A 22,213-nucleotide genomic window follows, 5' to 3' on the forward strand; every position below is an offset into this window, starting at 1 on the left:
CAGCTTCTTGCTGACCCAAGTTACAAACAAGAGTGGGCTAAGCAGCTCCAACCAAGACCACCCTCCTGGTGTGGCTGGCACTGGCTGGTGCACGTCTACTGTGTGTGCCACGCCCTCCCCTAACTTCTCCCCCAGTTCATATTAGGGAACTGTGCTAGGCATTCCTTTCCTACTACCACGTAAGCCGGAAGCTGCCCCTGGCTTCCTCAGTCAGCCCCCAGCACTGGTCATTTTGGGCCATAATTTGTGCCAAGGGAAGCAGCCACCCTGGCTGGGCTTTGAGAACTGCAAAGCAGGGAGATTAGGACATATGTCGGGAGGGGAAATGAGGGCTGGAATCTGCCCAGGATGTTTAGCTAAGCCCTTATGTTTCCCCAGATTGGTTCGGTTCCTCTTCAGGACCCTTAAAATCAGTCCAGAAGGAGAAGTTGGGCCTCTGAACAGCCAAGGCAAATCAGGAAGTTGGCGGGTATCTGGAGAATGTGCCGGTTATTCCAACCACTAGGCTGGAAAGTGGAGCTGGAGCTCTGGATTCTTTGGGGGTGAAGCTACATGGCTGGAAACAAGTAACAGCTGCTCACTGGCAAGGCCTGAGAGGAAGGGGGGCTGAGCTGGGGGCTGGTGAGGACCATGTTCACCACAGCTGATGGGTCAAGCCGTGGACGTTTTGTGGTCCTGATTAGTTTGTCCTATTTAAGTGTGGTTGGGCTCATCTGAGGCTCATCGTGAGTTGGCCAGTGCCCTGGTGGGTGGCACAATGACCGGCCCGACAGAACCGACCCCCCAAACAAGCCATAAGCATTAGGCTCCCAGCAGTAGCAAGCTGTGATGGTCGGTGGTTACTGGGATGCAGTGCCTGAGTGTAGGAGGAACAATGGGGAAATCAGACCAGAGTTCTCATCCAGGGGCTGGGATTATTTAGCAAATCAAAAACACTGGGTTGGGCTAGGGTCAGACAGGGTTCCAGACATGCATCAGCGTCCGGAGGGACAGTGAGGGGGCAACCGGGCCCGGAGGAAAAGAAAGAGATTTATCTGTCCAGATGTGCTAGGAGCTGAGAAATTGAGGGAAGGGAGAGGATGTGGCTAACACAGAGAGGAGCTGCCCAGAGCCCCCTTCAAGGAAGGCCTGCCTGCCCAGTGCCAGCTGTGCGGTCCCCAGACAGCCTCTAGCTGTTCAGCCTTGGCATGGGCTGAGAGCGCCTTGCCCCAGGCCATACTCTCCTGGGGTGGCCCATATCTGGTGGCTGAACTGGGGTGGGGACTGTTATAAGGGCCCTGCCATTTTGGCTCAAGGCAGGATACTGTGCCAGGTAACCCTTGTTGCAGAATTCTCCACTCCAGAGACCCCAGCCTGTGACAGAGGGTAACCTATGCCTTTGGGTCATGGATTCCATTGCAGGAACCAGCAGGACTCCAGATGCCATTTTGTTATAGTCTCTGGGGGTTTTGTCCAGTTTCCCTTAAATTGTTCCAGAAGTTTCCTCCACTGATTGTACTTTATTTCCCCTTGCTTTGAGAGATTACTGCAAACATAATAGACTCCTTCAGTAGGGCAACCCCTGCCCCCAACCCTGGCCCTCGACATGAATTTATCCTGCCCTTTTCCCCCAGACAGCCCTCCCCCAGCCCCAAGGCCAGCCCTGCTCCTCTGAAGGACACCTCTGCCCCCCTTATGTCTGTTCTCCTCTCTTGTTCGCGATGATTGTGGCTCTCTGCCAGGGTCAGTCGTAAGGTGTCCCTCTGCACACAAAATCCCCATCCCCTGCCAGACACTAGGCCTTTATTGTTGCTGTGGGGACAGGCCAAATCACTTGGCAAGCTGCACACCGGCCCTTAGTCACCGTCTCGTCACTGTGGCCGTTGCTGCTGCCTTAGTCTCCCCTCTCCAGCTCTCAGTCGTCATAGTATTCTCCGCCCTCTTCCCCTCGCACAGACAGGGCCAGCCTGGGAACCCCAGATGTCACCTCCTGAGGGCCCCAAGGAGGCCCAGCTCATGGCTCAAATTCTTGGCTCATCAGCTGGGAACTTCTCTGACCTGCTTGGCAGCCACCTCCCCTAACACCAGATGCCTAATTAGTAGCTCAGGATCTCCTCCTCCTCCTCCCCCTCCTCCTCCTCCCTCTTCTTCTCCTCCTCTTCCGGCCCCACCTTCACCCTGATGGGCACCCCCAGAGTCAGAGCGGAGTGGGCTGGTCATTGAAGGTAAGGGCGCATTTCCAGGCATTGCATGGCAAGGGCGTGGAGATGTTTCCAGACTGTGTCCCCGGTTACAGCCAGTTCGATTCAATTCGACGTCTATTTGGTGTACGCAGTGCAGTGGCAGTGGGTGGCTGTCACCTGCTGATGATGCAGGCCCTGCCAGAGTGCTGTTGGCCATGCAGCAGGAAGCACTGGTCGCGCTGCTGTTGGGAGAGTGTGCGGCTCTGACCGCCAGCTGAGGGGTCAGCGAGGGGAGGGTACCGCCCAGGATACCATGACCTGTTTCAAAGGCTCGCTTTTCGCCCGGCTGCACATGAACCTGCTCTTCCAGACCTGAGCAGCGGGGGAGAAGGCTGGCCGGAGCCAGCTGACAGACCTCCAGGGCCACCCCAGGGAATCGCTCCCCTCACCCAGGCCTGAGAAAGGCTCCAGAATCCTCCTCTCGGCTTCATTTACACAAACAATCAAAAAGCCAACCCAACCCCAAAGTAATGCTCGCATTTTATTGCTTGCAGTGTTTTAGTTCTAATTTGGCTTCATTTGGAATAGAGGTTTTACTAAGTGGCATAAATTGAGCCTAACAAAATTTAAAACTAAAACAGCAACACCCTAAATGCTTAAAACTGTAATTGGAAAGAGATAAAAAGTGAGTCGTCAGGGAGGGACTGGGAGGGAGGCAGGAGGAGGAGGAGGAGGGGAAGAAATGCAATTTCCGTCCTACTTGGCAGGAGATTTAGTTCCTGCTTCCCCTCCCCCCACGCTCCAGCCCTGTCCCTCCGGCTATAGAGAACGCACCCAGAAGCCTCCTGAAAGCATGCCAGTGCCCTGCAGCAAGTTTTGTACATAGTGGGTGCTTAGGAAAGATTGGGTGAACTAATTATTTTCTTTGATGTGGCTGTGGACAGAAAGTCCAGAGTGCATTCCTTCAAGGGGAGCTGCTTGCCCCTACAGGGGAAGTTTGAGAGTCGTCCTGTCCACCCCCTCCCCTCAAGCGTAGCCCTCTCCACCTGAACATCAGGATCTTTGGAGGCAAACCTGAGGCCACTTGAGCCCTCTGGGCCTCTCTGCTGATTGCTGGGAGAGGGTACAGTTGTGAGGGGCCCGTGCGTGGCTGGCCACTTTGCTCAGTGTCCCCCTTTCCCCACTTCCAGTGTGAAATATGGCTGGGGATGACGGGTAGGTGGGAAGAGCGATGCTGTGTGGAATTCATGGCCACGTGCATCCCCAAGAGGTGGCCAGGCCTTTGTAGGGGCCACATGAGCAGCCCTGTAGGCCAAGCCTGTCTCTTTGGGAGACCAGTGCCCTGATTTTCCTTTAGCACACCAGCCCTCCTCCAAGGAAGGGCGCCATACACATAAATAAGCACGAGCGACAGTGGGAAGCATTCCCAAGTGTGTGTGGCAGGGGACGGGTGGGAGCCAGAGAGGTCATCTGGGGCTGGGCTGGCCCCCCTGGCCAGCCTCCCTGGCTACACTAGCTGTATTGATCACCCTCTCCAGGGAACTGGTCAGCACTTAGAGCCTCAGCCCCATGATTTAGCACGTGCTTATATAATGCTTTGGCCTGCAGACAGCAAGGTGGGGTGGAGGGAAAGCCCACTTGGCAGCAGACGCCTCCAGCTGGCAGCCGAACTCTGTCCTTTGTGGTCAGGGTGACCTTGGCCAAGCCCCCAAGTTCTCCAATCTTACTTTCTCTAGCTATAAAATGAGGGGTGATAGCACCCATGAAACTCTTGGAAGCAGAGATAAGTCATACAAAATGAAAATGCTTTATCTTTTTTCAGTTGATATGAAAATACCTTGTCTTAGGACACTCTTGATACCAAGGATCAGAATACTACTTAAATTAGCTCAAGGAAACAGGAGGTTTGGTAACAGGATACAAGGGTCCCTTATAGAACACAACTGCAGGAAAACTACTGAGGACCATGGGGACAGGAGCTGAGACGTGAAGAGCTGGAAATCAGGTTGCAGTCTGTCTCTCTCCCTCAGTCTGGGACCCATGGTCGCTCCTCCCCGTGGTTCTCTGGGTGACAGCAGTGTTCTGTTTCCACTCACTGGATCTTCCTTGGCTCATTTGTCTGATTGCATGTGGCTCAGTTTGGCTGCCCAAAACGGCAGAGCTAACTCTGAGAAATGTTCTGACAGCCGCAGGGCCCTCTGTTCTCTGATTTTTTGTGTCTGAGTTCAAAATCTCAGAAGATAATCTAATTGGTTTAGTCCAGGTTGGGGATTGGTTCTGCTCTAGATCAAGTATATTGCCCTGGCCAATCAGCAGTGGCCAGGGAGGGTGGGCCATGCAGAATATATATAAGTCCCCTAGCCTACCCCTTAAGCAGGGACTCTAGGTTGATATATGTAGAAATTTAATAATAGTCATCTCTACAACATTCCTTGAGTATTGTATTATTTTGTATTTTTTTCTGAATATGCTGGGATGCCCAACCTAGAGCCCTGAGATGAGAAAGTGCTCCATATATTGTTATTGATTGTTGGAGGAAAAGTAACTTTCTATCTAAACTCTACTTTCCGTATTTCTTCCCCTCTGCTTGCCATTAGACTTCTCATCTGGGAGTGGATGGTTTCAAGGAAGGGTAATCACAGCCAAAAGGCTAATATCACTAATATATAAAAAGTTCCTAGAAATCAATAAGAAAAATAATCAGCAATCCAATAGGAAAAATATGCAAAACATATGGACATAGAGTTTATTGACAAGGACTTACAAATGGCTTTTAAACATGTGAAGTGTTGCTTACTCTTACTCATAATAAGAAAATACAAAATAAAAGTATACCGAGATTATTTTTTACCTAGAAGATTGGCAAAAATCTGAAAAATTGATAATGCTACGATGGTGAGGCTGTCCACAAACAAGTGCTTTCCCATATTACTTGTAAGAGCATAAATTAATCCAAACCTTATGCACAGAAATTGGCAATGTCTATCAAAATTTCAAATGCACATACCCTTTGACCTAGCAATTTCACTTCTGGGAATTTATCCTACTTTCATATGTAGTGTATGTTGCATCGGTTAGTTATTGCTGCATAACCAACCATCCCGAATTCTAGTGTCTTCAAACCATCACTATTTATTATTTCTCACTAGTTGGTTGGTTGGGTGGTTCTGATCTGTGTTAGACGAGGTTAATGTTGGCTAAGTTCACTGGTGTGTCTGTGGTCTGATGTGCATTGGCCAGGGGCCAGCTTGTCTGGGACGGCCTTGGCTGGGCAATGCGGGTCCGTACCTGCTCTGATTCTCCAGCAGGCTGGCTTCTTCTCAGGCTGGCCTGGGCATGTTTCATGGCAATTATAGGCTAACAAAAGAGGAAACGGAACCTTCAAGTGCTTTTTAAAGTTTCTGTTTGCATCAAGTCTGCTAAGCAAGTAGCATGGTGAGGGGGGCAAGGAAATGCACTCTGCCTCTGCAGTGGGAGAGGCAGCAAAGTCAAGGGTCAAAAGGCAAGGATACAGGGAGAGGCGAAGACTCAGGGCCATCAATGCAATCAATCCTCCACATGTGTCAAATGACATTTGTACATGCTTACTTACTACCGCATTGACATTGATAGAAACAACCGAAATGGCCATCAGTAGGGGACGGGCTAAAATCATCTGTGATGGCCACACTCTGGAATAATCCGCAGCTGAAAAAGGACGAAGAATCCCTCTGTGTATGACTGGAAAAATCCTGAAGGTAGATTGTTACGTGAAAAAAGCCAGGTGCAGAACAGTGTGTATATAGCATCTACCTTTTATGTAAAAAGGGGAGAGAAATAAGAATATATGCATTTGTATTTGCTTGTATTTGCATAAATTAACGGTGGAAAGAGAAACAAGAAACTAATAGTGGTGGATGTGTGGGGGTGGGGGACAGAGACGGGGTGGGACTTTTTACTGTATAAATAAAAGTAAGTCCCATGCCAATATAATAATACATATTAAAAAATTAACATAAAATATCTTTGTAGTGCAATAACAGAATTAAAAATGAGAGGAAAATAAAGAGAGGGAGAATAATAGGCCTGTGTGGCTTCCAGAAGCTTCTGTAGATCTAAAAAAATAGTAGGACCTGCGACTACGACACTGAGTAATTATGCCTCATTTAAACCTCACTACCTAACCTGCTTTGCCCTTTATGGATCCATTTTGGGAAACACCCCCTCTCTAAGGGCAAAAGGGCTGGTGTTTCCACTCCTGGGCTGTGCTGTCCCCAAGGAGTGACAGAACACTCCCCCACCCTCTGCTCATGGCCAGGGGCTGAGATTTCTAAAGGATGCCACATGCATTTTGCAGACACATTTGTGGGTTGATGTGAGCTGGGATGTATTCCTCGGCTCTTCAAATGTCAGTGTGCTGGGCTGCTGGACTAGGATGCTGTTTCTCTGGAAATGCCTGGAGCCATGAGGGAGTGCGTTTCCATGACGTTCGTTCTCATCATCAGGCTGTGGAAATGAAAAAGTCCCTGAATAACAGCTGACCCACTCCTGAGCCTATGGTGGGGGTCACCCCTGTGTCAGGTCCAAAGTTACTTAGGAGTGTCACTAAAACTGTCCGATGCCCTCTTTGGGCTCCTAAAGCACTGAATTGACCTGAATCCCAGACCCTGTGCCCTCCCCTCCCCTCTGCTGGCCCCTGGGGTACAAGAAGGGTGGCAAGAGCTGTCAGATTGGGCAGCCACTGGACAGATTCAACGACCAATCTATGGCTGTGCCTGTTCTGCAGCAATGAGCAGCTGCCACACCCCCTGCCACCACCACCACCATTCCCTACATGTGCACTGAACACTTACCATATGCCATGCATTGAGCCCAGAGCCCCAATTCCACAGGGAAGAAGAAGAAGAAGACAGGGATAGGAACTCACCACCAGTGGACAAGTTGACTAACTAAACAGGCGCTTACAATAAAGTCTGACGTTTGCTTCTCTCTTGTTGCAAAGAACAAAACTCAACTCAAGCTAGCTTAAAGGAAAATGGAGTTAAAGTTCTCCCATTGTTTATAGAGAAACAGGCATCTCATGGAACTCAAGGCAACACTGTGGCTGGGCTGGGAACACTAGGAACCCAGGAACCTCTTCTCTCCATGTCTCCCTTCTGCTCATTAGCATCGCTCTTCTCTCTCACGCAGACTAATTTTCCTCGTGTGACAGAGACTATAATGGCTGATGCTCCAGGGCATTATACCTCACAGCCACCCAGTTGGAGATTCACTCACCTTTCCCCATTTCAGCTCCAAAAATTCTGGGGAAGGGTCTCATTGGTTCTGCTTGGTCAGGTGTCCAGCTCTGGACCAATCAACTTCACTGAAGTGCAGGGTTACGAATTACTAATATGGTGCTGCCCCTGGGAACCGAGTGCCTGGGGGAGAGGGGCCGCTTGTGGAAGCAGAACAGATCACACCCAAAGCATTCATTCTGGAGTGGCAGAGAGCATGTGACAGGGTGGCGGGCTTGTCTGGAGAGAGAGAAGGGTCAGGGAAGGTTTCAAAAGCCAGGGGCGTTTGGGTGGGGAGCCAAAGGATGGAAGGAGAGTTGGGCTGGCCACAGGGGAGGAGGACGACTGTGGCAGGCAGGCAGAGGGAAGAGCATGCTGAAGACGCGAGATGGAGAGTTCAGTGAGGCACTTCTGCTCCCATCCACCCCATGGCCGAGCTGTCTCTCTCTCCTTTCCTGCTGTGCTGGGGGCCGTCCCTTCATCTGTTCTCCAGTGGTGCCCATCCTAGCATTTATCCCAGTGAGTGTGCCCTTCATTTCATCTCTTCTTTTTCCCCCTTGATATTTTTCTATGATTCTGTGTTCTTGTTTCTTGTTACTTTTTTCTCTTCTCTCCTTGACTATACTCCTCAAGCTTAATTTAAATGCTGGGTCCTTTTGTTCCGATCATTTCCATCTGCTTCAGCTGGTTCCGATGTCCAGCTCCATGTCTTTCTTCTGTGATAGACGTTGGACTCAGGGGCCTCATGCTTTGGCCCTAGGGGATCACCTGTAACAGGGCAGGGCTGGCAGCCACTTGCCTGGTCTTGTGCATTGGGAAAGGGCTGAAGGCCAGGCCTTGGTAGACATCAGTCCCAGGGAGTTTAAGGAGAGTCCCTGGTACCCAGGCACTGATAACATGGTGTGTTGCCACCAATTTCTGCCATGAATAGGCAGGGAATGGCAGTCCCAAGGCCTCAGGCAGATGGGGGGATGCAAGAGCCAAATTTAAAAACCTTCCCTCTTACCTATTCTTTCATTTCTTCTTCCAGCCACCCATCATCCCTACAGATGCCACTTCAAGGCAGCTTTCAGTCTCTCCTGGGGTTTCTCCGGTCTTTGGTTGGCTTCTGGAATACATGTTACCTTCTTACTGCCTTTGGCATTTCCAGGGTTGGGAGAGGGAACCAGTAGCCCAGATGAGCTGGCCTCTTGCATGGCTGGCTTGGACCTCACACTTGCCCTAGAACCTGGTCTCTCCCAGACATCCAGCTGGATCCAGCCCAGCGCCATTCTGGCTCCCAGTGGCTTCAAAGACTAGGGTTTGGCCTCCTGTCCCCTCTCTGGGCATCTGATCCCCAACTGTCCCAGGTAAGTGGCTTCACCTCCTTTCTTGGCATGGACAACTTGCCGCACCCACCCCCAATCTGTGGCTGGCAAGGACCTACACATCTGCCAGGGGCTGCCGTCACTGGACATTGATGCCTGGCGGGGAGGGGAACAGCTGATGGAGTCACCGTTCTGCAGCTCAGGGAAGAGAAGCATGAGGGTGCCTCAACTGGGTGAGAGTCACACGTGGTTACCAGCTGTCAGAACACTATCTGAGATCTAGGGTCTGGAGGTCCCCTGTGCTCTGCATTAGAGGAGAATCTGGGGGTTCCAGGGCAGTGACCAAGTGTGGTCAGGGTAGCAGGAGGGGACACTTAAGGGGCCTGGGACAGTGGCTATTTAGTATACATTTACAGAAACATTTCGATATTTTAACAACCAGTACAGCTGTCGCGTAGCAATGCATTTTGACTGAATGTCAGCCCAGGTTGTAGGTGGCTGTGAGCAGCTGGGCTGTCACACTGATGTTAAGAGCAGATGGAGTGGTTATAAACCGCGACAGGAGAAATTTAGGCTCGTCATTGGAAAACCTATATCCCTACCTTTTACCAAGGAGGACTGGCGGAAATTCTTTCTGAAACTTGGGGGGGTTACGAGAGACAGGTCTTCGAAATGGACTAGATGCAGCTGTGTCAGGCTGGCCTGGCATCGGGGGATTGGCACGAATGACTTCTTTTGACTCCCTCTTATTTGCAAGTGAAGGTCCCCAAATTATATGCAGTGGTGATTAATCAGAAACCTTTTCTGAGCCTTTGTCATGTGCCAGATATGGTGCCGGGTAAGGAAGTTACAAAGGTGAAGGGGGTGGGGTCCCTGCTCTCCTGGAGCTCACGACAGGGTCACGGGAGGGGCAGGGGGCACCTACCTGAAAGATGACCGCAGAACCCGGCAGTGGGGGGGATGTACCGAATGAATCCATGAGGAGAAACGATGTAGAAACTCTTTTGGGGTGGAAGGGGGGCTAGTGTGGCTGAGGGGAGACCTTGCCATCAGAACACGCATGGAACCAGCCTCCAGAACCTTTTCCTTTGCCTCTAGAAATAGCGAGGCAGCGCTGCTTGGTTCTGATTTTCGCTTTCAGATTATCAGGACATGTTTTTGTCCTTGAAAGCACTCAAATCGGCTTGCCTCGCCAATGTGAGGTCACTGCTTGTTAGCTATGCACAACTGAGATCAGAACCTGTCCTCCCGCCAGCCAGCCAACGCCGAGGCCTGGTGTCTCACAAGCAGCCCTGAAGGGCCGCTCCGGGCACCTCTCTTCTAAGATTTCTCCAGCCTGAGGAGGCTGAAGGCGATGTGGACTTCACGCCTCCCTCCTACAAAGTGGTGTGTAGGAGGACTGGGGATGTCAAACTGCTATGCCCAGAGAGAGTGTTGGTCTGTCTGGGTGAATTTTAGAGACTGTTCTTGGTGGGTAGCCAGGCCAGTTGTTTCCTCCCCAGGGACTGTATCTGGGAAGACAAGCTTTTGGCTGCAGTCCAGAGCTGGAATGGTTGCTCTGCTCCATGAAATCCTCAAGGATCCAGGACCCTCCAAGCTCACTGATCTGCCTTTCAAACAATGGAGCCTTTAGCCCCATACTCCAAGATGGCGGCCACGGTATCCATGTTTAAGGCAGCAGGATAGAGGAAGCGACTAAAAACAAAGAGACGACAAGGCATAGGCCAGCTGTCTTTCCCCCTCCCTCATATTTTTAATGTGGTAAAATACATATAACATAAAATCTACCATCTGAATTATTTTTAAATATATGGTTCCGTAGTATTAAACACACTCATAATGTTGTGCGACCATCACCACCATCCATCTCCAGAACTCTTTTCATCTTGTAAAACTAAAACTCTGTACCCATGAAACACTAACTCCCCAATCTCCAATCCCCTGCCCCCAGCTCCTGGCAACTGCCGTTCCACTTTCTGTCTCTATGATTTTGACTACTCTGAGTATCTCACAGAGACTGGCTGTCTTTTAAGGAACATTCTTGGAAACTGACACGCCATGCTTTCACTCACGTCCCATTGGCCAGAACTTAGTCACATGATCATATATGACTGGGGAATTAGTCTTTCTCCTGGGTGGCCACCAGAGGAGATATTCAGGGATAGGTAGCAAAGACTAAAATAGCTCAACCTTACCCAAATATGTGGGTTCTTCAATGTAAATGCTCTGTAAAGATCTGTTAAGCAAGAAAAGGAGCTATAAATTAAATAGAGGCTTGTTTTTAATTTTAGCTATTGATTTTTTGCCTCTCTACGGCTGATCCTTTCAATTCTGAATGTAAAGCATTTTTACAAATATTTCTCCTCTCTTTCTCTCCATGGGCCTCTTTTCTTACATCTTTGATTTTAAAAAAAAAGCATATATCCTGTTACTTGCAGCCAAAGGCATTTCTGACTGATACAGGTTCTTTGATCTTCCGTCCTTCCACTGCAAACTCCTTACGAGGGAGGTCCACACCAGCCAGGCTCCACTTCTCAGATGCCTAGTCCCTCTTAATCCCTTGCCACCAACTTGCCCCTTCACCAGGTCATAGTCACTTTATTTTTGGAAAGCCCAATGGCTGTTGTTCATATCTTCTTTGTCCACTTTGAGCCTAAGATTTCTTTACTGAAAGTTTTTTTCCTTTTGGTTTTTAGGACCTGGGATTTCATAGTTTACTGTCTCCCATCCAAGTACTAACCAGAACCAACCCTGCTTAGCTTCTAAGATCAGACGGGATCAGGTGAGTTCAGGGTGGTATGGCCATGGACCATAGTTTGCTTTCTATCTTCTGACTAACTACTTCTACATTTTATATACTGGGAGCCTCTTCTTCATCTTGTCTCCTGATTCCAGGTATTCTATTCCCCAAAACCTTAACCACAGTCCTTTTATGATTCACTATCACTACTATTACCCCCTCATCCCCACCACCATCTCCACCACCACCACTACTACCACCATCTTCACCATCATCACCACTTCTGCTGTTAATTTACCAACATAATCTCTGGTCTTTCAGTCCTCATAACAGCTGTATAAGGTAAATAATATTATTATCCCCATTTTGCAGGTGAGAACACTGAGGCTTTGAGAGATTACGTATTTTGCCTAGGAGCAAAAAGCTGGTAGGTGTCAGAGGTGGAATTTGAATCTCAGTCTGTCTGATGTCAAAGCCCAGTCTCCCAATACACCATACTTCCTCTTTCCTTAAAATGCCACGGGATTCACTCCTCATCTCTTTTCCTCTAACGACAATGGGTATCATGCCGTCATCACCACAGGCCTAGGTTAATACAACAGCCTCCCAGCAAATCTCCTTGCTTATAGGCATAGAGTCCCCAGCCCCCTCCATTTGCCCTCAGCATGCCTGCCTGCCCAACATTAGACTGCTAGTCCAGTGATACTTTAACTTGGCCTTCCTCATGTCCCTGCCCTGCCCATATGCTTGTAGTGGCTCTCTAATAGCTCATGGATCATGTTCTGGTTCTCAAAGCCTTCCTCACCTATGCCCATGCTCGCCACACCTCCAGCTGCCTACTTCTCGCCAGTAGTCTGAAGCCAGGTGTGGTGGACATTATTAGTGTTCACCAACAGCCAGTTCTTCTTTCATTCCTGGACAGAGGGGACATCCCACTTCCCAGACCCTTTGTGATTAGGCAGAGCCATGTGACTAGTTCTGGCCAATGAAATGTATGTGGAAGTGATATGTGAGAATTTTACATTGAGGCAATAAAAGGGCTCTACAGGATGCTCCGACTTCTCCCAACCCTTGCCTGGGTGAGCAGTAGCAATGTTCCAGATGGTGGAACCTCCATTAGCCTGAGTGGCTGAGTGACTGTATGGAGCACAACACTTTTCTTCCTTCATCCATAGACTTGCAGCAAACTTTGCACGGACATGAAATTGTTGTTAAATCACTGAGATCTTGGGGTTGTTTGTTATGACAGCATAAGACTAGCATATTGGTCAGGATAGACTAGATCATGCTGTTGCAACATCTCCAAAACCTCCATGGCTTACAATGCAAAAACAAAGGCTTATTTCTTGCTCATGCTACATATTTTCAAAGGTCAGCAGGGGGAGGCTGTTCTCATGCTCATTACTCAGGTGTCCAGGGGGATGGAGAGTTCATCTTAATTTGTGCTCTGTGAGTAGCGGGGAGAGAAGGTGGTGAATCATGCCCTGACTCTTAAAGCTTCCACTTAGACGGGACACGGGTAACTAACATTTCCTTGATCAAATCAAGTCACATGGCCACATCTGACTTCAAAGGGGGCCAAGAAAATATGATTCTACCCTATGCCAGGAAAGCAGAGAGCTGGAAATATTTGGTGAGCATCACCATCGACATCTTGACTCATAGGCCAGATGAGCTGGTCCCCTCTATGTCCTACTCCATCCTGTCTCTAGGACTTATTTCATGCTATTTCCTTACCTTTCAACTATAGCTCCAGGCCCATCTTTTCCATAAGGCCTCCCTTGGTATTTCCAGCACATTCTCTTCCTGCTTCTAAACTCCTAGGGCTTTCAGGGTGGTCAAAATTCAACTGGTTATTCATTGGTTCATGTATAAGTCATGAGACTATTTTTGCTTTTAACAAACATACCCAAATGCATTTGCATATACATGTATTTATATATACACCAATCTACCTTATCTCCCTAGAACTATCACCTGGATGGCTGTTTGTTTATTCCAATGATGGGTTCACTGCTTGAAGATGTTCGCGGAATAGCCTTGGAGTTTGTGGCACATCCATTCCCTTATCTGTCAAAAAGATATAATAATGGTGCCTGTTCTATACAGATGTATGAGAACTAAATGGGTTAGTGCATATAAAGTGCTTAGAACAGCGGCTGGCACACAATAAACACTCAATAAACTTCAGCTATTATGATTATTCCTCTAAAGATCTCTGCCGATAGCAAGCTTTACCTTCCAAAGGTGGATTTGATTTCTTGCTGACGGTTCAAAAGTCATTCAGATCTGTAGCAGGTGCCGTCGGTACCCATGTGCCCTCTGCCCACCCCAGAGGTCCTCTGCCGACAGTTTGTGTACCTGCAGATGGCTTCCTGTACATCTCTGCCAGGTGTGGCCTGCAGGAAGGATAATGCCACTGAAAGGGCTGGGGAAAGAAGCCCCTCAGGACCGACACTCAACCAATGAGGCAGAGGAGATAATGGATCGATGTCACTATTTCATCACGACTCAGTGGGACAATTCTAGGTGTGGTCTACACTGTGTCCCGGAGTGGCCCAAATGGGATTGGGCCTCCATTGCCCACGATGGCAATCTATTCATTAACACACTTTTTTTGGTCTTTTCCCCCTTTCTTGTCTCACTTTCTCCACTCTCTCAACTGTATTTCCTGGGACCACCTCCCGAACAGACTACCTGTACTCAGAGAACAATATTTTAGGGGAGCAGGCAAACATGAGACTAAAGTTAATGCAACGAAACTCTTGTTTTTCATGTCATCTGTCAACTGCCTCTGACAGGGGGTCCAAAAGAGGAGTTGCACGAGGTTTTAAGCCATGCTTTCATCACCGAAATAAGTCTGTGGCCTCATAAGTTGTCAGCAGTGAGGGAGACATCTTTCCATGTATATGCTCTGGGTATCAGTTACGGCAGTGGTCCCCAACCTTTTTGGCACCAGGGACTGTTTTCATGGAAGACAATATTTCCATGGACTGGGGATGGGGGGGATGGTTTGGGATGATTCAAGCGCATTACATTTATTGTGCACTTTATTTCTATTATTATTACATTGTAATATATAATGAAATAATTATACAACTCACCATAGGTTGGGGACCCCTGTGTTAAGGGATTGGCCAGGCTCCTGGCTCTACGACCCTGCCCCGTTAGTGAATTTTTCTGTGAAGGCTCTGACAGGCTCAGTGGGGACAGAACACTGTCGCTGGCTTTGGCTGTGGGTTTTGTGAGCTCTGGGTAGCCCAGCACTGGAACATTCCAGCAACGCTTTGTTTGATTGCCACTCTGCCCCCTGCAGTGGACACGGGCTCCTCAGCCGTCAGCAACAACCTCCTCCTCATTTTTGAAAACCTGTGTCATAGCAGGCATCAGGGAATATTCAGGACAGCCTGGTGATCATTTTTTGCAACCAAGAAGGAAGAATATCAACCAACTTGCACGTGTGTGCATTCGCGTCAGAAAGAAATTTCCAGTCATGGACAGACTAGCCCCCCCGCCCCAAAAAATAGACGAAAAAAAGAGGGCGTCTCTGAACGATGAGGAGGTGGGTGCAGACAGCTGCGAGGAGCCCTTAGAAACCTTGTCTTTGCCCGAGCCACCCCCTAGATATGACATCTAGGAAGACAGACCTCTTCCTGCATTGTTTTCTAAAGACAGTGCTGTTTTAAGGGTCATTTTGGATTGCATGTGTTTTAAAAACATAGAGACCCAGAGAAGATAACATTTGTAGTTGCAGGGAAAAAAATGAACTCACAGGAGGGTTTTCTAGATTTCTGGAATGTCAAATGGTGATTATAATATCTGCATCACTTTTTGTGAGGATTAAGTAAGGCGATGCCTGCAAAAACATTCAGCACTTCTCCCGCTCATAGCAGGCACTCGACATTTGATAGTTAGTATTCTAATAGGCATAGTCCTATATAATACATTAGTTAACTTTCTCTGGTGATATTCTGAATTTTTTTCTGTTTTTTTTTTTTTTTTTTGCCTGATAAAGCTTTATTCTAACCTTGGCTACCTCTAGAGCCACCTTGAGTTAAGCATCGTCCTTTAAAATGAATTGCACCCATTTCTCTGGGCTCCGTGGCACACGGTGGGCAGCACGCACAGCAGTCTCCTCTCTTTGCTCTTACAGAGGTTTGAGGCATGGTTGGCAGTTCCTCTGCATGAGCCTAGCCTGACGAAATAAGCCTTGAAAGGAGCCATCGTACCTGGACTCCAGGCGGCCAGATACACCCCCCAGGGCTCCGAGGCCTGGGGACTGCAAACAGGAATGAGCAGAACCCACATTGCGCCAGTTCCTATTAGCAGCGAAGAAACCAGCTGAGGAGGCAGAACACTGAACTAGACTCAGCAGCGAGGACTCCGATCCAGCCAGTCAGTTGGAAAAAGACTGCTGGACCTTGCAAACACATTCTGGAATGGTTATATTTGGGGGTCAGAAAATCCATTCAAACCCCTTTTCCCTAGCTGCACGTGAACTTCGGGGAGCAAAAATTATGCTTCTGCAGGAGCCAGCAGAAAAGCCAAAGCCTCCAAACCGCAAAGGCAGCTGTCTCAAGCCTGCACGTTATTAGGCTGATTGAAATAATCAGAAAACAGCTCCAGAATGCTGGCTTCGAGAAAGGCAGGCAATTTCTGTTTGGCAGAGAGTGATGTCAGCCTCCTCAGCGGGGGAAATCGAATGTTGTCTTTCTCTCTCTCTTTCTTCTTTTCCCTTCTAAAAACTTCCCTGCATCATTTGATTTCACATCAATTTGGTGAGGAGGGCTGTTGGCACATCTCACCTGCTGTGCCACGGGCCCTCTGGAGTCCTGGGTCACCAGGTCACAGGAGAGATGCATAATGATCCCCTGGAAATATGCTGGCTTTGGATTGCAGCAAACTGCTTTGTCCCTGGAGCCTGGGTGTTTCTCTGTCTCTTCCTCCTGGCCTCTTCCGTACTGAAATGGTCTTCAAACGGAGTAAGGAAAGGCCAAAAAGCCTGAAAATCTAACCTTATGAGGCAGAACCAACAGTCCCCATCGGAGGAGACAGACGTAGCAAAAGCGAAGGACTGGAGAAAAATGATCCTTGTCTCCCTGTGATGAAATCTAGTTAGTGCTGGCTGCATTAATGTCCATTTAAAGTGTGGAAGGGACTGTGACCCAGCCAGGGCCAGGCGGGGTGGGGGTGGAGAGGTGAGACCATAGCAGCCCCCTGCCCCCTCCCCTGCCACAGTGGTCCTATAGCACTCCTTAGCCTCAACCTGGGGGGGGTCCCCCATTCAATGCACAGTCTGGCCCCGATTTGCAGGAGTCAACCTCCTCCCTGGAACCTCCATGGGTGCTGCCTCCTGGTTGACTCAACACTGGAGAAATCTGGGAGGGGGATGGGGAAGGCCGGGGGACATGCCCTGGATAGGCTGCCCAGCAGGCCTGGGGCCCTGGAAGCTTCAGTGCTGTGCAACCCCGGGAGAGGTGGGGAGGACAAGAGAGGGACAGGGACAGGGGGAGGGGAGGGAGCCCTTTCCGTGTGGTATTTGCGTGGTGGTGGGGAGCGTGCTCCTTCCAGGTTTCCAGCAATAAGAAAGCATACTTGCTACTGCAAGTTTATTAACGAGGCCTGCGGGAATGAGGATTGGCTTGCCCACTGTGTTAACTGGACGGTAGGAAAAAAGAAGTCAGAAAAGAGAGAACGATGTTTAGGTGCACGTTCAACTGTGGCTGCTCCTCTGAACTCAAAAGGACACCAGCCTGTAGCTGCCTTGGCCATCCCTGGGGGCGGGAGGAGGGGGCACGGTGGATTCTATGGGTACCCCTGCTCCCTCTTTTTTTTTTCTTTGATACTGGGCCATTTGCTGTGCTGCTGGGTCACTCGTGGACATTTCCCCCACCCCCCCAAGCGATGACCCCCAAACATTCTTTTTAAGCAAGACAGGCAGGCAGCAGCCTTCCCAGGATCCTGCTAGCCCAGGCGCGGGGCCTGAGGCATATGCCCTGCCTGCCCACTGAGAGCAGAGCGAATTTACAAATCCCTGACTATGGAAAAGTCAGGAAATGGGGAGCCCCCGGGCTGGGCCGTCTTTCCTCCATCCCTGCTCTCGTTCCAGGTTCTAACCTGCCTTGGTTCTGCCCCTGCTTCTAGGCAGCCACCCTGCCTCGGGTGTGGACATAGAGGCCCCTGGGTCTGTGGGACACGTGGTACCCCATGACAGCCCCCGGACAGGGTGGCTCCAGAGGCCCTTGTCCTGGAACCTGTTGTCTTCCCTTCCTGTCCTCCAAGGTGGCTTGAATCCTCAGCCAGCACTCCTGTTTTTTGGGCAAACAGACAGTGAAGACAGTCCAGTGCCAGGAGGCTCTGAGCCTGGCACCCGGCCAGGGGCCCTGGCAGGCGTGTCCCACGGACGGGAGGAAAGAGCATCCAGTGGGGAATTACTTAGGGCCCACCTGCTTCTTCCCTTGCATCGGTGGAAGGCGGGCAAGGGCAAGGGCAAGGGCAAAGAAAGACGGGGAACTGGGGATCATTCTGTTCTGCAACTTGTCAGGAAATCGGGAGTCCTGGCAAGAGGTTACTCGGGGAAGCTGGACGATGTTATCGACCAAATTGGGGTTTGGGGATTATCTGTAGATTTCATTTATCTGTGTTTTCCCTGGTCTCTCTTGTTGTAGGTAATTAAGAGCTGATTGCTAGTAATTAAGAGTTGTTGAGAGAGGCAGCAGGATCCAAAAAGGACAGTCACACATTTTTGTCTTGCTTTGGAGAGACTCCTGACCTCCTCCCCTCCTCCCTCAGCCTGGCCCCTCCTGTGTGTGTGCCTCCTGCAGGGATGGGGACCCTGGAAAGCGAGTCGCAGCTTGTCAACTGGATTATTTATGTGTAAGCTCCGCGCTGGCTTAATTTCCTTCTGTTATTCCCAAGCCATGAGTAAAGCCTTGTGTAGCAGGTTTAAGTTCCACTCTCCTGGCACTCAGGTGTGCTAAGATGTAGCTTTTCTTTATTCCTCCCCAACTGCAGCCTTAACCGGGCCCTTGAGCCCCGATTTCTGCTGATGGTGGACAACTTCAACTCGCCAAGTCAAGGTAACAGTCACTTCTGGTTTAAATCATGGTCACTTTTAGGCAAATGCTGTCTCTTCGGGATTCTCTCTTGCTTGTTCTTCCAGGTGTGAGCTGCAGCCCTGGGAGTGGGGGCGGGGGTCCTATACTGTCCTGGCATTGAGCAAGGGACATGTGTCCACATGCTGGCCTCTGCTTCCTGTCCCTGCCCCCATTGAGCTCCAGGTCTTGGACAAGTTGTGCTTGTCCCTCCTGCACTTGAACATGGAACCCGATGTCCGGGCTGGCCATGGCCTCTAATCCAGAGGCCCTGCGTCTGGCCCCTCTTCACGCCCCTGGTGGGTGCCTTTGGTCAGCACTTCTGCTTGGCTCTTCTGGGTGCTGTGGCGGCTTCGGTGCTCTTGGCTGTGCTCTCTACCGTGCTGGGGTGTGTAGGACCTGGGCCACCCTTGCATGTACTGCCGAGGCCTTGCATTTAGCCACGGCCACTTGACCTCTGTAGCTCCAGGCTACCTGTGGACCTTCTCTGCACGCCATGCAGGCTTCCCCCGCTGGCTGCTGTGCGGGGAGCCTCCGTCTCCTCTCCTGTCCGTGCCGTAAACCTCTCTGGGGTTTCCACCTCTCCCATCCCTGTGCCATAAGAGCCTCAGGCCTGTTCCAGGGTTCCTACCGGCATGTAGACCCTTCTATCAGCCAGCCAAGCTCTCAAACTGCTGGAACCTCGATTCCCCACCCCAGTGGCAGGAAAACTGCTCTCATCCCCCCTCCCCGGCTCCATGTATTTTAGTATACAATCAATGTTCCAAGTCCAAGGCATCTAAAAAGTCAAGTTTAGAATTCCAAAACACCCTCTTTGTTTGCATTTGGAAATCATGGCTCTCAAGAGCAGTCAATCTGTGACAGGGAAGTCTTCCTGAGACCTTGAAACCCTTTTTCTTTCCTGGTAGACTAACATTCGTCAAGCACTTTGAGTGTGCCCGGCACTTTGCATGGGTTATCACGTTTAATCCTCACAGGGGCCCTGTTATGATTTCCATTTTGCATGTGAGGAAATGGAGACAGAGGGGGTTAAAGAACTTGCTGGATCATTTGCCTCTGGTGCCCTGGCTCACTTCCTCGAGGCCTCACTGGCACTGCTTGGAGCTGTGGCCGTGGAGGACAGTTCTGCGAGGGCTTTGACGCAGCTCACGCTGACGGCATCTCACCCAGCGTGAGTACTGTGCTTCTGTGCCTTTTGTTCTCCGCCCCGGGGCTCCTCCGCTGCCGCAGACGCTGGGGGGCCCTCGCTGGCAGGCGAGCACTCAGGTCCTGGGAGGGAGGCTTGCTCGCTCATACGTCTGGCAGTTGATGCTGGCTCTCCTCAAACCCCTTAGCCTTGGCCAAACACCTACACGTGACCTGGGCTTCCTCACAGCATGGCGGCTAGGTTCCAAGGGCGAGTGTCCCAAAAGAGAGCGAGAGAGCACCAAGTGGAAGCTGCACATGATGATATAGCACCAAAAACCACGCGACATCATTTCCACCACATTCTATTGGTCAGAACAGCCACTAACCCATCCAGGTTCAAGGGGAGAGGAAAAAGACACCACCTCTTGGCAGGAGTGGCAAGATTCTGGAAGAACGTATGGGACCGGAAATATTACCATGGCTGTATACAGCCTATCACAACAGAAGTGTCCAGGGAGAGTGGGAAAGACATGGCTTAAACATATTAAAAACTCAAATTCCAGGGAACAGCTCAAGGAACGCCCAGTGTTCCTTTGGGCCCAGACACAACATAGGGGCTGTACACTTGCCTCGATGTGAGAGATGCCAGGAGGGCACTTACCCCATGTCATGCAACCCAGGAACTGCCTCTTCTGGGCTAGTCTTTGCTGTTAGCTAGGGATGACTAAGCCAGCAGAGTCACTATTGCAGGCGTTCTGGAAGGCATGCTTCTGGAGGTTCTGCAATGAGAACACACCTTCCCTGCAACTCCGTGTCTCTTATTAAAGACCAAAGCAGGACTGTTCCACCCCAGTGGGCTGAATGTTCTGACACAGATCAGCATGGGCTTCTGGGAGCTCCCAGGAGGGCACCTACCCCAATGGGGCCTGCTGTGTCAGTTTAGGTTGACGCCTTTTCCAGAGGAGGTGACATCTGAGTGGGGCAGTGAAGGACCAGTAGGAGTTAACTGGAACGCGGAGGGGAAATGGGCATCTCTGCAGAGGCAGGGAGGGACAAAGAATGTGGTGAGCAGACTGCAGCATGGGTGGAAGTGGTGGGGGGAGGGGAGAGAAGGATGGACAGCGTGCTGGGACCACATTTGCCAGGCCTGCCAAGGACCTGGGATCGATGGCTTGATTAGTTTTCTCCAGGGCACCAGAAAATGCCTGGTTTCCCCGGGGGTGGGGCACTAGGAATATGTACTAGGTAGGTGTGAGCAGACAGACAGATGGGTGGCGGGAGGAGAAGAGGAAGAAGGAGGAGGGAAGGAGGAGAGAAAAAAGAGAAGGCTCCTAGGACAAAGGACTTTTTCATAATGTGGCCTCCAGCCAGCCTGGGCACCTTGGCCACATCTGAGAGCCTTTGCTTTGGGGACCTTCTCTGACCTGGTTAGACCCCTAATTACTAATTCATTCATTCATCCATCCATTCATTCATTTCACCCATGGGCACTTACTGTCTGCTCCCCACTGCCTTCTATACTAACTTACATTTCCTTCGCATGTCTTCTCACTGTAACAGATGGGCATTGGGATCAGTGTAACAAATACGAGTGCATCTTTGGGACGACGGGACAGCGTATTTGAGATCTGTGGTCCAGTGTGTCCACTGCTGTGTTCCCCTTCCCAGCCTCCTTCCATCAACCCGTCCACTCTCACTTAGCGAGCCTTAGCTGGAGAGCTTGCTCCATGCCAGGAACAGGACATGGTGGTGCATGCTCTCTGTATCAATTAGGGTTAGGTTTGACTGAGAGTTATCAAAAACCCCAAATGACATGTCCAAGACAGCATTTGCATTCCCTCTCATGTTTAGGAACTTCAGATTTAGGCGGTGCCCGGCAGCTCTGGCACGGCACAGGTCAACGATCCGGGCTCCTTGTTGCTTGGCCATGTATGGCTTCTCTAATGGTTTAAAACCATGTCTGGACTTTTTTTTTGACAGTCCTTCCAAACAGGTGGAGTCTAATTCCCCAATCCTTGAATATGGGCCAGACACGTCCAGTGAATTGAATGAGGCAGAGGTGACAACTGTGCGATTTCTGAAGCTAGGTCACAAAAGGTGATATGGCTTCCACCCGGTACTCTCTTCTCTCTCTCTCTCCCTGCCACCACTCCCTCGCCCTCTCTTCCTCCCCCTCCCTCCCCATAGGTCTTTGGAGCATTGAGCTGCCATTTAAGAAGTTTGCTACCCTGAAGCCGCCATGTTGGGGAGAGAGGAGAGAGATGCCTGAGCTATCCCAGGCATTCTGTATACTCTCCCTGCCCTGGCCCCTCCCCGGCCAGATGTTTCAGTCTTCCCAGCCCAGGCACCAGACATGTGAGTCTGCCCACGTATTTCTGCCTCTTCTGGAGTCTGCCAAGCAAGCCCACAATCCCACTTGGGGACAGCTTTCCTGAGGGCGGAAGCCTTCCCAGAGCATGCAGCACAGTCCCCTGAGGTCCTGGGGACACTGATGTGCCTGTTGCCTGGGTTGGCAGCTGCTCACCAT

The sequence above is a fragment of the Propithecus coquereli genome, unplaced genomic scaffold (genome assembly GCF_000956105.1).
Source record: "Propithecus coquereli isolate 6110/MARCELLA unplaced genomic scaffold, Pcoq_1.0 Scaffold173, whole genome shotgun sequence".
Taxonomy (NCBI): domain Eukaryota; kingdom Metazoa; phylum Chordata; class Mammalia; order Primates; family Indriidae; genus Propithecus; species Propithecus coquereli.